This window comes from Arachis stenosperma, chromosome 2, assembly GCF_014773155.1.
Source record: "Arachis stenosperma cultivar V10309 chromosome 2, arast.V10309.gnm1.PFL2, whole genome shotgun sequence".
In the NCBI taxonomy this organism is placed as follows: Eukaryota; Viridiplantae; Streptophyta; class Magnoliopsida; order Fabales; family Fabaceae; genus Arachis; species Arachis stenosperma.
In genome coordinates this window covers 44,583,185-44,598,873 of record NC_080378.1, presented here as the reverse complement: position 1 = coordinate 44,598,873, position 15,689 = coordinate 44,583,185, and positions in this window count along the sequence as shown.

Below are 15,689 nucleotides of genomic sequence, written 5' to 3'. Positions count from 1 at the left end.
AAAACATTTAGTCACACAAAGAGGTGCTGGGCACCAATGTCTCAAGAAGAAATGTGAACTAAAATGCCTGTAGTGGATATGTGTAGTGCACTGATAAGAAAAAGAAAATGCCAAAGGCTTGTGCAACACATGACACTGAGCAACAAGGAGCAAATAAGCTCAAAGAAAAAGAAAAACAAAGAAAAGAAACTTGCCAAGGATATGTGAATAACAAGAGGCCATAGCAGTGTTTTAGTGGAAACATAAAGAGTGACATTCTTACCTAAGAAACAATAAAGTGATGCTGCAACAACTTTCTGCATGAACACTCCATTAATCAATGTCAATTACTTACTGATATGGCTAATGAATTTACTTTCTGTTTCATTCTTTCTTCTCAAATAATTCAGAACTTGCTTGGGGACAAGCAAGGATTAAGTTTGGTGTTGTGATGCCAAGGCATCTTAGGCTAGTTTCACTAGCCTTTTTCTTTTAATTTTAGTTGTTTTATGCATTTTCTTGAGCCTTAAGTAATCATTTGGGCCAAATAGTCATGCTTGTCTTAAATCATTCAAACATGAAGATTTTGATGCAAATTCCATGAGTTTTTAGTTATATTCCTTGAATGCTATGAATGGAAGAATTCTCATGAAATTTTGCAAGACTTTGATGCAATTGTTTGGATGATTTCAGGGAAGAAGAGGCTAGGCAAGGAAGCAACAAAATCAATAAAGGATGCTTGAATATCAAATGGGACGTTTAAGCTCCAGTTTAAGGTTAAACTGGAGCTTAAACGCCAAAATCATGAGAAGAGAGGAAATGCTGTAACTGGCGTTTAACCTCCAGTTTGAGGTCAAACTGGAAGTTAAACGCCAGAATGAGAAAGGGCACTAAGGAGCATTCCACGTTTAACCTCCAGTTTGACCTCAAACTGGAGGTTAAATGCCAGAATGATGAATTGAACTAAGGGAGGCACAAAAGCATTTCCACGTTTAACCTCCAGTTTAACCTCAAACTGGAGGTTAAACGTGTTCGACACTTTCTTTTCTCACCAAGAAGCATTCCACGTTTAACCTCCAGTTTGACCTCAAACTGGAGGTTAAACGCCAGAAGTAGGAAAGGCACCAGGAGCATCTCCACGTTTAAGCTCCAGTTTAAGCTTAAACTGGAGCTTAAACGTGTTATATGGAACAGCTTGACCATGCCTTCTTCAAACATAAATAACTTGAGCTACAAAACTCCAAATGAGGTGATTCAAAATGCATTGGAAAGAATACATCTAGAGCTTTCCAAGCATATATGGCATGCATGGTGGATACTAAAAATTGAGGGAGAAAACAGCCCCGTAATGTGTATAGAAGAGCATAGTACCAACATGCAATCAGGCCAGCTGACCTCTTCACCTTCCATAGAGTATAACTTGAGCTATAGATATCCAATTGAGGTGCTTCCAGTTGCGTTAGAAAGCTGACATCCATAGCTTTCCAACGAGGTATAATAGTCTATATTTGGCATCAAATTGGCAAGGTTGACAAGAGAACAAAGTGACGACTCAAGAAAGGGGGGGTGCAACGTTTGAGTTTAGTTTAATGGATCATTATCCTTTTTGGATCAGTTATGTCACTCTACCCTTCAAGCAAGCAAGGCCCATCAACAACACCAAATCAAGGCCACAAGAATCATCTAGAATAGTTTATTTTCACTTGAATGTAATTTGCTTTTAATTTCATTTTCATTTGTAATTTAGGGAGCCTATTTAAAGGCTTTAGTTTCTGCATTTGAGACAGACTGGATTGAAGGGGAATCCAGCCCCTGAGGGGGACTTTTTACACTCTGGAACTTTTTATCATTTTTGCTAGTTTTCACTCTTTGGAATTGAATTCAGAGCTATGACTCACTAAACCCCTTTCATTGGGTTAGGGAGCTCTATTGTAATTCAATGAATCAATAATAGTTTTATCTTCTTCTTCAATCTTTTCTCTTGAATTTTGTTAGAAAGCTTCTCGATCTAATTCCATTGGGTAATTGTCTTGGGAAAGAAATTACCCATAATTGGAATCCTTCGGAACCTTGGGAAAGGAATGGAGGATTCATGCTAGAGAATCTTTCTCACAGTGTATTGGATTGGGGTTCGGATGGATATTGTGACATGTAATCCTACCAAATTGTGGTTCATGAAGCTGTGTGGTATAATCAGTGATCGAGCTTCATCTCTTCTTATGAACATTTAAACCAAGGGATTGGGAATTTGTTTGTTTTTAGAGAGAATTGGTGAGCCAAGGGATTGGGATCCAATCATATAAGATTGCCAAGCAAAATTCAATGAATGCATTGGTTGAGGAAGAGATAAAATATTTTGATTCGGAGATCTCAATATCTCCTAACACCCAATGAACTTCCCATCTCTGATCTACACTTTCTATTTATATTCTGCAAATTTCAATTCATGCAATCACCCAATTCCCTTTTAATTTCAGCAATTTAATTTCTCGCACTTTCATTCTTGCAAATTTAAGATTCAGTCATTTTCAATTCCTTGCAATTTACATTCCCCGCCAATTTACTTTATGCAATTCACATCCAATTCTTGATTCCGCTCAACTAATCAAACTTCTAATTCGAATTGCTCATTCAACCAATCCTTGTGGGATTCGACCTCACTCTATTGTGAGTTTTTACTTGACGATAACCGGTGCACTTGCCGGAAGGAATTTTGCCGATCGTGTAATTTCCTAAATCGTAGCTATACCCAGTTTATAGCGCATCAGGCCCCTCCCCTCGTTGTCTTTATCTCAATCTCTTTCTCCTAATTAAACCAAAACAGCTAGCCTTAGAACATAATTGTACACAGTGGTTAGTGATTTGCAACCAAGAAGAAAATTGTTTTTGTTTCTTATTCATAAAGGATCAATTGTGTCCATTAATCAGTGAGCCAAAGGTTGGTGAACACCAAACTTGTCTCTTGCTGAAGGGATAACTGTGAAATGCAAATAATTCCTCACAATTGATACTTTTATCATAAGATGTAAATTTTTTCTATCATATAGTTCCAAAATGTAATGATGCTTGATCCATCTATGTATGATCTTGATTCCATGAATAGGAAATGATCTTCTGAACATTGTTACATATGCAGACACCAAACTTAGTGTTTGGTCATATGCTTCATCAAAATGACTAAGCACATGGTCTAAGAACACTTTTGGAAAACAAATTTGGGTGTGCCTTAAGGCACACCAAACTTAGAAGTCTGACATATGCTTCAAACAGTGCATGCATTCATCAACTATGTCCATGAAAGTTCAAAATCATGCTAAGGTGATCATAGCTTATTTAAAACAACAGGAATCTTAAATCATAGGTTGCCTCCCATGGAGCGCTCTTTTATTGTCATAGCTTGACATTGAACTCCCTTTAGGGTGGTTGATGGCTGTGATGTCTCAACTTGTCTCCCCTCACTGTGAGCTTCCTTTTTGTTCCCTGGTGCTCAAGTTCAACATGCTCAAGTGAGAGTACTTTGCATACAGTGTAGTAATCATTGATTTGTTGGCTTGTTCCCAACTGTTGATAAATCAACTGCACTTCATCACCCTTGGAAAACCCTTCAGTGAGGATTTTCTTGTTCTTCCATCCCTTCTGAGCTTTCTTCTTGCCTTTCTTTCTTCTTCTTGTTACTCCTTCTTTTTTGACAGCAGCCTTTATTTTTGGACTCTCCTTCTTAGTGAGCACTTTAATTCCTTCTTGATTTCCTTCTTCCCCTTGCACAGTCTCAGTCTTCTCTTGCTCTGCTATGTTGCTTATTTCTTGTCTTGGAAGATGATTTTCAACTATCTTGCTAGTTTCTTCCTTCCATTGCAAGTCTCCTTTGTCAATCTCATTGCAGTTGTTCTTTTCATTACTGGGATGTGTCTTTGAAAATACATTCAGGGTGATGTTTTCCTCATGCATTCTAAGGGTTAACTTTCCTTGTTCCACATCTATAATGGCCCTAGCAGTGGCCAAGAAAGGTCTCCCAAGAATGACAGAATCACCTTCATCCTCATCTGAATCTAAAACCACAAAGTCTGCAAGGTATATGAATTTGTCCACCTTGACTAGAAGGTTTTCAATCACACCCCTGGGGTATACCACTAACTTATCTACCAGTTTCAGAGACATTTGTATAGGCTTAACTTCCTCTATGCACAGCTTTTTCACCAAAGAAAAGGGTATTAGGTTGATACTTGCTCCTAGATTGCACATTGCCTTGTTGATGGTCAATCTCCCAATGGTGCAGGGCAGAAAGAAACTTCCAGGGTCTACAAGCTTAGGGGGAAACCGTTTTTGAATCAAAGCCCTGCATTCCTCAGCAAGCAGTATGGTCTCTTTCTCATCCCAACTTCTTTTCTTGTTGATAAGCTCCTTCAAGAACTTGGCATACAGAGGCATTTGCTCCAATGCCTCGGCCAAGGGAATGTTTATCTCTAGCTTCTTGAAAGTCTCAAGGAACTTATGGAAGTGTTGATCTTTTGCTTCTTTGTAGAATCTTTGGGGATAAGGTAGTGGAGGTGTAAATTTCTTCTCCACTTGCTGCTGTTTTGGAGTTGGTTCTTCCATGATCTGCTTTCCTTTCTTCAAATTTTGTGGTTGATTGTTCTTTTCTGTGAGCTTCTATGGGACATTTTTGCTTGTTATGTCCTTGTTGCTAGCTCCCTCTTTTTCTGTTGGTTCTTTGTCACTCTCCATAAGCTTCTTGGTTGCCTCTTTGTTGCTGTCCACCAATGTCTTTCCACTCCTTAGTTGTACAGCCTTGCACTCTTCTTTTGGATTAGGGATGGTGTCACTTGGTAGTGAGCTTGAAGGTTTCTCAATAGAAATTTGCTTGGAGAGTTGTCCAATCTGCCTCTCCAGGCTCTTCATGGAAGCTTCCTGGTTCTTTGTTGTCATTTCTTGGCTCTTCATCATCTTCTCCATTAGCATCTCCAGATTAGTGATCCTCTGAGAGTCTTGTGAGATTGGTTGGTTGTGGGGTGTTGATGATTGATGGTAGGTGTTTTGATTAGTGGGTTGATTATTGGATGGGAAATGGTTAGAGTTGGGGTAATTATTTTGGGGTTTTCTGTAAGGATTTTGGTTAGTCTGCTGCTGGTTGTGATTTTGGTTGTTTCTAAGGGTGTTTTGAGTTGAGTTCCTTTGCCACGGTTGTTGATTTTGGTTGTGGTTATCTCCCCACCTAAGGTTTGGGTGGTTCTTCCAAGATGGATTGTAGGTGTCACTATACACCTCATTTTGTCCAGAATTTTGGTTGTTGCATATACTGCACTTGATCTTATTGTTGTTCTTCTTGGTTCTCTTCATTTTGCCCCCAAGGCTTTGTTGGTTGGTTTGTGGCACTCACTGATGCAACTTGCAGGCCATCAATCCTTTTGGCCATTTGTTCAAATTGTTGCTGAATCTGCTGCTGCATCACTTTGTGTTGAGCCAAAATTATATCCACTCCTTCCAATTCTAGCATTCTCTTCCTTTGTGATGGTTGGCGTTGCCTTTGGTGAGCAAAGAAGTATTGGTTGTTGGCCACCATATCAATGAGGTTTTGAGCCTCCTTTGCAGTTTTCTTCAATTGCAATGATCCTCCAGCTGAGTGATCAAGTGCCTCTTGAGCCTTTAGAGTGAGTCCTTCATAGAAGTTTTGCAACTTATCCCACTCAGTGAACATCTCTGGTGGACATTTCCTCAATAGAGCCTTATATCTTTCCCATGCCTCATATAGATTTTCAGCATCCATTTGTGTGAATGTCTGCACCTCAGTCTTCAATCTAATGATCCTTTGAGGGGGTAAAATTTGGCAAGAAACTTGCTCACCAAATCATCCCAAGTGTTGATGCTCTCCTTTGGGAATGTTTCTAGCCATTGAGTGGCTTTATCTCTGAGGGAACAGCAGCTTGTAGATGTCAGGGTGCACTCCATTGCTTTTAACTGTGTCACAAATCCTCAAGAAGGTAGATAGATGTTGATTCGGATCCTCAAGTGGTCCTTCTCCAAAAGAACAGTTATTTTGAACCAATGTGATGAGTTGTGGCTTCAGTTCAAAGTTATTTACATTAACATTTGGGGTAAGAATGCTACTCCCACAATGTCTAGCGTTTGCAAATGTATAAGAGGCCATTACTCTCCTTTGTTGTGGGTTGTTGTTGACCCCTCCTTCTGGATGATTGGGATTAGATGGATCTCCTTCCATCTCTTGGAATTCTTCTTCTGACTCCTCTTCTCCAACAACAGTCTTCCCTCTAGCTTCTCTTCTCAACCTTCGAAGAGTTCTTTGATTAGTTTCAGAGAAAATAGGGGTAGCTCTCCCTGTACGTGACATAAAAACACAACACAAGAAACACACAAAACCAGAAAACCAGTGAAACTTCAATCTATTGCTAGAATGAAGTTTTGGTTAGCTTAGGCAAATAGTCAAACAATTAATATGTTAGTTGAGAACAATAGAAAAAAAATGCTTAATCTAGATCTCCACTTCACTTAATCATTGTCAATCTATTTCAATCCCCGGCAACGTCGCCAAAAACTTGATGTGTGGAAAACGATCCAACACAAAACTCACCGAAAAGTGTACCGGGTCGCATCAAGTAATAATAACTCACATGAGTGAGGTCGATCCCATAGGGATTGAAAGATTGAGCAATTTTAGTTTAGTGGTTGATTTAGTCAAGCAAACAAGAGTTGATTTGAGTGATTTGTGATTGACAGAAGCTAAATTGCATGAATTGTAAAGGGAAAGGAAAGGGAAAATTGTAATAAATTAGAAAGAACAGTAAGTGAAATAGCTAAATCTTAGTGTGCAAGTAATGTAAATGGCTGAAACTTAAGGTGCAAGAAATGTAAATGACCGAAGCTTAAACTGCAAAAAACGTAAATCGACTGAATAATAAAAGGATTTGGGAATTGGGATTGCAGAATTTAAATAAGGGAAAGTAAATTGCATCAAACAGAAGAGTATAAGATGAATTGCAGTGAAGTAGATCTTAAACAGCAAAGCAGAATTGCTTGCAGAAGCATTCAGCAAGTGAACTTAATGAAAATGCAGATCTCAGAAGTCAAGAGACTAGAAACCAAGTCTAGATCTCACTACCTTCCTTGATCCAATTAAAAATAATTGCAAAAGAAAATGAAGAACGATTGCAGAAGAAGTAGAAGTAAGCAATTGCAGAAGAAGTAGAAGCTGAAAGCAGTAAATCAAAATTGGATTTAAATCTCAGTTTCTCAAATTATACAGAAAAATAAACAGAGAGATCTCAAGGTGAATCGAAACAAAATTCCTTCAATTCTCCACTCAAGATCCTAAGCAATAAGTAAAGAGTGCTGAAGCAAGAACAAGGAAGAAGAGAGATCAATTCTCCTCCCCAATTCTCTAAGATCCAAAATCAAAGTAAAAACTCAAAATTACCAATGAAAATTCTAAAAAAAAAGTGTGTAAAAAAAAGGTCCTCTCTAAATCAAACTAGCTTCTATTTATACACTTCCTATTTTGGATTTCAGAATTTGGAGTGGGCCCTTTTAATTTGGTGAAAGGTTGAATTTAAATTGAATTTTGGTTCAATTTGGCCCATGGATGCTTGCTCCCAGTAGTGTGCTCAGCTCTTGGTGAGAGTGCAGCATTGGGCTTCATTGAAGCTTGTCTTGTGCGCGCATGATGCTCCCTGGCCGTGTCAAACTTGTGCAAGGAATGAGGAGAGTAGCGCTCTGCTCTCCTTGGGAGCGCAGCACTCCTTTGCTTGGGTGAGGTCCCGAGTTCGAAACCCATGGAGAGCCTTGATTTGCTTTTCTTGCTTGGCGCCAAAGTAGCGCATAAGGTGTTGCTTCCTTGAGCATGCAGGTTCAAATCTTGGTGAGGGAAGTTACTAGCCATTTTCCTTGGCAAGTGGGGGCGCTCAAAGCCTTGCTCCTTGGAAGTCTTTGGTTCGAATCTTGGAGGATGAAAACAAGCTAATTTTTGGCTTGTTTTCCTTGTGGACTAGTGCTCCCTCCTTCCTCTTGATCTTGGGTTCAAATCTTGTGGAGTGAATTGGCAAGCTTTTTCTTTGGATTTATTTTTGAATGAAGCCCAAAAATGCTCTTGCCAAGAGCGCAGCACTATGCTTCTCCCTTTTTTTCTTTGTTCAAAATTAGTGCTCAGCTCTCAAGGAGAGCGCAGCATCCAAGCTTTGCTTCCTTGGTTCATTGTTGTGCTCCCTTGGAGAGCATTGTGCTCTTGGAGAGAGCGTTGTGGCTTCCTCCTTTAATGCGCCACGCTTCTTGAATGCTTTTGCCACACTTTTCTCTTCCTTGGGTCACACTTCTTAGGCCACGCTTTCTTGTTTTTTTTCTTTTCTTTACCTACAAGTAATCAAAACAACCAATCAAAGTATCACAAAATTCACAAAACTTAAAATTCATTTGAAAACCAATTAATTCTAGCTTAAACTTCATGATTTTGTGTCAATTAAAGGGTGGTTGATTGATTCAAATAAACCATGCAATTCCACTCCAAATCACTTACTTATAATGTAAAAAAGTGCATTAAAACTAGTGAAACAAGTGAAATTAGCTTGAAAAATAAGCATATGATGACTTGTCATCATAATACACACTTAACACTTCTTCTCCCATCAACAGCTTTCTCACACACTCCCATAGCTACATTTTTTTACGATGCAATCATCCACAATCCTACCAATTTGAAATCAAAAGGTTACTCATGGCATCATCAAGCTCTAAAAGAAGAAAAGGGAAGGAGCCTATGGAGCAAACCCCTTTTGATGAGAAAAAATTTAGAACCTTTCGCCATGCATTACAATTTGGGTGGATGGCTGAGAAAGAGATCATATATGAGCTAGGCTTTCAAGTCACAAAAATCGAGTGCCCCAAAATCACAGAGAAGGTGGAAAAGAAAAGATGGGAGCTCTTCACTGATCCGGTCACAAGAGAGAATGCAACTCTTGTAAGAGAGTTTTATGCAAATGCGGTCAGGTATGATAAGGCAAATGAATCCTTCATAAGCTTCATAAGAGGGATGACGGTGGATTTCGGTCCCATGAGCATTATGAAGGTGTTAAAGCTACGAACCATACCATTTGCGGAAGAGAGCTATCAATCCAGGATAGATAGCTGTCCTGATTATGACCAGATTGTGAAAGACATCTACGTGCAAGGAGCGGATTGGGAAAGAGATTCCCATAGGAAACCCAGGTTTATAAAAAAGGAGACCTTCTTCCTGAGGCTAAGGGGTGGTTCGAAATTGTAAGGAGATCCATCCTCCCGGCCGGAAACAACTCAGAGGTAAACCTTAAGAGGACAACAATGGTGCAATGCATAATGAAGGGAAGAGAGATCAAGGTTCATGAACTCATATCCCAAGGCATTCGGAAATTCGCTGAGAAAAGTGATTCTTGAGGAAGGTTAGGCTACCCCAGCAACATTTTCCGTCTCTGCGCAATGGCTGGGGTGGTGTTCTGGTGGACAAAATTGTGATTCATACTTAAATTGTTGTTCGAAATTGATTCCCAGGTAATGGCCCCAAAAACTTGGTGCTCAATACCATGGTCTAAACATAATTTCACAACTTTGTTCAACTAACCAGCAAGTGTATTGGGTCGTCCAAGTAATAAACCTTACGTGAGTAAGGGTCGATCCCATAGAGATTGTTGGTATGAAGCAAGCTATGGTCATCTTGTAAATCTCTGTCAGGCGGATAATAAATGGTTATGGGGTTTTCGAATAATAATAATAAATAAGCTAAGAATAAAGATAGAAATACTTATGTAGATCATCGATGGGAATTTCAGATAGGCGTATGAAGATGCTGTGCTCCTTCTGAATCTCTGCTTTTCTACTGCCTTCATCCAATCTTTCTTACTCCTTTCCATGGCATGTTGTATGTAGGGCATCACCGTTGTCAATGGCTACATCCCATCCTCTCAATGAAAAAGATCCAAATGCTATGTCACGGCACGGCTAATCATCTGTCGGTTCTCGATCATGTTGGAATAGAATCCCTTGATTCTTTTACGTTTGTCATCACGCCCAACAATCGCGAGTTTGAAGCTCGTCACAGTCATTCAATCCCGGAATCCTACTTGGAATACCACAGACAAGGTTTAGACTTTCCGGATTCTCATGAATGCCGCCATCAATTCTAGCTTATACCACGAAGACTCTGATCTCACGAAATGGAAGGCTCGGTTGTCAGGCGAGGGCAACCATGCGTCGTGCATTAGGAATCCAAGAGATACACACTCTAGCTTTCGCTTGTAGAACGGAAGTGGTTGTCAGGCACGCGTTCATAGGGACGGATAATGATGAGTGTCACGGATCATCACATCCATCAGGTTAAAGTACGAGTAGTATCTTAGAACAGAAATAAGATTGAATTTAAATAAAAAGATAGTAGTGATTGCATTAAAACTCGAGGTACAGCAGAGCTCCACACCCTTAATCTATGGTGTGTAGAAACTCCACCGTTGAAAATACATAAGTGATGAAGGTTCAGGCATGGCCGAATGGCCAGCCCCCCAAAACGTGATCAATAGTCTCCTAAGATGAATAATGGAATAAAACCAAGACCAAAGATGTAACGTGATCAAAAGACACCGAATACAATAGTAAAATGTCCTATTTATACTAGACTAGCTACTAGGGTTTACAGAAGTAAGTAGTTGATGCAGAAATCCACTTCCGGGGCCCACTTGGTGTGTGCTTGGGCTGAGCTTGAGCTTTACACGTTCAGAGGCTTCTTTTGGAGTTGAACGCCAAGTTGTAACGTGTTTTTGGCATTCAACTCTGGTTCGTGACGTGTTTCTAGCGTTTGACTCTAGAATGCAGCATGAAACTCGCGTTGAGCGCCAGTTTACATCATCTATTCTCGAATAAAGTATGGACTATTATATATTGATGGAAAGCTCTAGATGTTTACTTTCTAACGCTATTGAGAACGTGGCATTTGGAGTTCTGTAGCTCCAGAAAATCCATTTTGAATGCAGGGAAGTCAGAATCCAATAGCATCAGCAGTCCTTTGTCAGCCTTTTATCAGAGTTTTGCTCAGGTCCCTCAATTTCAGCCAGAAATTTCCTGAAATCACAGAAAAACACACAAACTCATAGTAAAGTCCAGAAATGTGAATTTAGCATAAAAATTAATGAAAACATCCCAAAAAGTAGCTAGATTATACTAAAAACTATCTAAAAACAATGCCAAAAAGCGCATAAATTATCCGCTCATCACAACACCAAACTTAAATTGTTACTTGTCCTCAAGCAACTGAAAATCAATTAGGATAAAAAGAAGAGAATATACTATAAATCCCAAAATATCAATGAATATTAATTCTAATTAGATGAGAGGGACTTGTAGCTTTTTGCTTCTGAACAGTTTTGGCATCTCACTTTCTCCTTTGAAGTTTAGAATGATTGGCATCTATAGGAACTTAGAATTTCAGATAGTGTTATTGATTCTCCTAGTTAAGTTTGTTGATTCTTGAACACAGCTACTTTTATGAGTCTTGTCCGTGGCCCTAAGAACTTTGTTTTCCAGTATTACCACCGGATACATAAATGCCACAGACACATGACTGGGTGAACCTTTTCAGATTGTGACTCAGCTTTGCTAAAGTCTCCAGTTAGAGGTGTCCAGAGCTCTTAAGCACACTCTTTTTGCTTTGGATCATGACTTTAACCACTTAGTCTCAAGCTTTTCACTTGGACCTGCATGCCACAAGCACATGGTTATGGACAGCTTGATTAAGCTGCTTAGGACTGGATTTTACTTCCTTGGGCCCTCCTATCCATTGATGCTCAAAGCCTTGGATCCTTTTTACCCTTGCCTTTTGGTTTTAAGGGCTATTGGCTTTTTCTGCTTGCTTTTTCTTTTTCTTTCTAATTAATTTTTTTTCGCAAGCTTCTGCTTTTTCACTGCTTTTTCTTGCTTCAAGAATCAATTTTCATGATTTTTCAGATTGTCAATAACATTCTCTTTGTTCATCATTCTTTCAAGAGCCAACAATTTTAACATTCATAAACAACAAGATCAAAATTATGCACTGTTCAAGCATTCATTCAGAAAACAAAAAGTATTGTCACCACATCAATATAATAAAACTAAATTCAAGGATAATTTCGAAATTCATGTACTTCTTGTTCTTTTGAATTAGAAACATTTTTCATTTAAGAGAGGTGAAGGAGTTATGGAATTATTCATAGCCTTAAGACATAGTTACTCAATACTAATGATCATGAGGTAGAGACACAAAACATAAACACACATATAGCATAAAAACCGAAAAACAGAAAAAATAAGAACAAGGAATGAGTCCACCTTAGTGATGGCGGCGCTTTCTTCTTGAAGAACCAATGATGTCCTTGAGATCTTCTATGTCTCTTCCTTGCCTTTGTTGCTCCTCCCTCATTGCTCTTTGATCTTCTCTAATTTCATGGAGAATGATGGAGTGCTCTTGATGTTCCACCCTTAATTGATCCATATTGTAACTCAAATCTTCTAGAAAAGTGTTGAGTTATTCCCAATAGTTGTTGGGAGGAAAGTGCATCCCTTGAGGCATCTCTGAGATTTCTTGGTGATGAGCTTCCTCATGCGTCCCTTGGGATCCATGAGTGGGCTCTCTTGTTTGCTCCATCCTTTTCTTAGTGATGGGCTTATCCTCCTCAATGGGGATGTCTCCTTCTATGATAACTCCAGCTGAGTAACATAGATGGCAAATAAGATGAGGAAAAGCTAGCCTTGCCAATGTAGAGGGCTTTTCGGCTATTTTGTAGAATTCAAAGGAGATGACTTCATGAACTTCTACTTCCTCTCTAATCATGATGTTATGAATCATGATGGCCCGATCCATAGTAACTTTGGATCGGTTGCTAGTGGGGATGATGGAGCGTTAGATGAACTCCAACCATCCTCTAGCCACAGGCTTGAGGTCCAGTCTTCTTAATTGAACCGACTTGCCTTTGGAGTCTCTTTTCCATTGAGCTCCTTCCACACATATGTCCATATGGACTTGGTCCAACCTTTGATCAAAGTTGACCCTTCTAGTGTAGGGGTGTGCATTTTCTTGCATTGTAGGCAAGTTGAACGCCAACCTCACATTTTCTGGACTAAAATCTAAGTATTTCCCCCGAACCATTGTAAGATAATTCTTTAGATTCGGGTTCATACTTTGATCATGGTTCCTAGTGATCCATGCATTGGCATAGAACTCTTGAACCATTAAGATTCTGACTTGTTGAATGGGGTTGGTCAGAACTTCCCAACCTCTTCTTTGGATTTCATATCGGATCTCTGGATACTCATTTTTCTTGAGCTTGAAAGGGACCTCAGGGATCACCTTCTTCTTGGCCACAACATCATAAAAGTGGTCATGATGGGCTTTAGAGATGAATCTCTCCATCTCCCATGACTCAGAGGTGGAAGCTTTTGTCTTCCCTTTCCCTTTTTAGACGTTTCTCCGGTCTTAGGTGCCATAGGTGGATATAGAAAAATAAAAAGCTATGCTTTTACCACACCAAACTTAGAATATTGCTCGCCCTCGAGCAAAAGAAGAAAGAAAAGAAGAAGAGGAAAAGAAAATATGGAGAAGAGTGGGGGGGAGGTGTATTCGGCCAAGGTGTAGAAGAGTGGGTTGTGTTGTGTGAAAATGAAGAAGGATGGAGGGGTTTATATAGTGAGGAGGGAGTAGGTTCGGCTATTTAGGGTGGGTTTGGGTGGGAAAGAAATTTTGAATTTTGAAGGTAGGTGGGGTTTATGGGAAAGAGTGGATGGATGTGAGTGGTGAAGGAGGATAATTGGAAAGAGAGATTGAGGTGATTGGTGAAGGGTTTTTGGGGAAGAGTGTTTATGAGAAAGAGAGTTTATGGGGAAGAGAGGATGAATGTGAAGAAGAGGAGAGAAGGTGAGTTGAGGTAGGTAGGGATCCTGTAGGGTCTACAGATCCTGGGATGATCATGTGGGGTCCACAGATCCTGAGGTGTTAAGGATTTACATCCCTGCACCAATTAGGCATGTAAAACACCTTTGCATACAATTCTGGCGTTTAAACGCAGAAATGATGCTTATTTTGGGTGTTCAACACCCAATTGCAGCATGTTTCTGGTATTGAACGCCAGTTCCATGCTTGTTTCTGGCGTTCAGTGCCAGCTCTCCTCAGGGTATATTCCTGGCGTTCAAATGCCAGGATGCTGCTTGTTTCTGTCCATGCTCTATTCTGGCGTTGAACGCCAGCCAGATGCTCCTTACTAGCATTTAAACGCTAGTAAGTCCTTCCTCCAGGGTGTGATTTTTCTTCTGCTATTTTTTATTCTGTTTTTAATTTTAGTATTTTTTTTCGTGACTCCACATGATCATGAATCTAATAAAACATAAAAGAACAATAAAAAGAAAAATAAATTAGATAAATAAAAAATGGGTTGCCTCCCAATAAGCGCTTCTTTAATGTCAACAGCTTGACAGTGGGCTCTCTCATGGAGACACACAAGTAATCAGGTCAATGTTGTAGACTCCCAACACCAAACTTAGAGTTTGGATGTGGGGATTCAACACCAAACTTAGAGTTTGGCTGTGGCCTCCCAACACCAAACTTAGAGCTTGATTGTGGGGGCTTTGTTTGACTCTGTACTGAGAGAAGCTTTTCATACTTCCTCTCCATGTATACAGAAGAACACCCTTGAGTCTTAATCTCAAGGTAGTCCCCATTCAATTGAAGGACTAATTCTCCTCTGTTAACATCTATCACAGCTCCTGCTGTGGCTAGGAAAGGTCTTCCAAGGATGGTGCATTCACCCTCCTCCTTCCTAGTGTCTAAGATTATGAAATCAGCAGGGATGTAAAGGCCTTCAACCTTTACCAATACGTCCTCTACCAATCCATAAGCTTGTCTTACTGACTTGTCTGCCATTTGCAATGAAAATATGGCAGGCTGTACCTCAATGATCCCCATCTTCTCCATTACAGAGAGTGGCATAAGATTTATGCCTGACCCAGGTCACACAGAGCTCTTTCAAAGATCATGGTGCCTATGGTGCAGGGTTTTATGAATTTACCTGGATCTTGTTTCTTTTGAGGTAAAGTTTGCTGAACCCATGTATCTAGTTCACCAATGAGCAAGGGAGGTTCACCGTCCCAAGTCTCATTACCAAATAACTTGGCATTCAGCTTCATGATAGCTCCTAGATATTGAGCAACTTGCTCTCCAGTTACATCTTCATCATCTTCAGAGCTCATGAATGGTAGAAGGAGGTTTAGTGGAATCTCTATCTCTATGGTCTCTATATGAACCTCAGATTCCTTTGGGTCCTCAATAGGGAACTCCTTCTTGCTTGAGAGACGTCCCATGAGGTCTTCCTCATTGGGATTCACGTCATTTCCTTCCTCCCTAGGTTCGGCCATTTTGATTATGTCAATGGCCTTGCACTCTCTTTTTGGATTCTCTTCAGTATTGCTTGGGAGAGTACTAGGAGGAGTTTCAGTTACTTTCTTACTCAGCTGGCCCACTTGTGCCTCTAAATTTCTGATGGAGGACCTTGTCTCACTCATGAAACTTAAAGTGGTCTTAGACAGATCAGAGACTAGATTTGCTAAGTTAGAGGTACTCTGCTCAGAATTCTCTATCTGTTGTTGAGAAGATGATGGATAAGGCTTGATATTGCTGAGCTTATTTCTTCCACCATTATTAAAGCCTTGTTAGGGCTTTT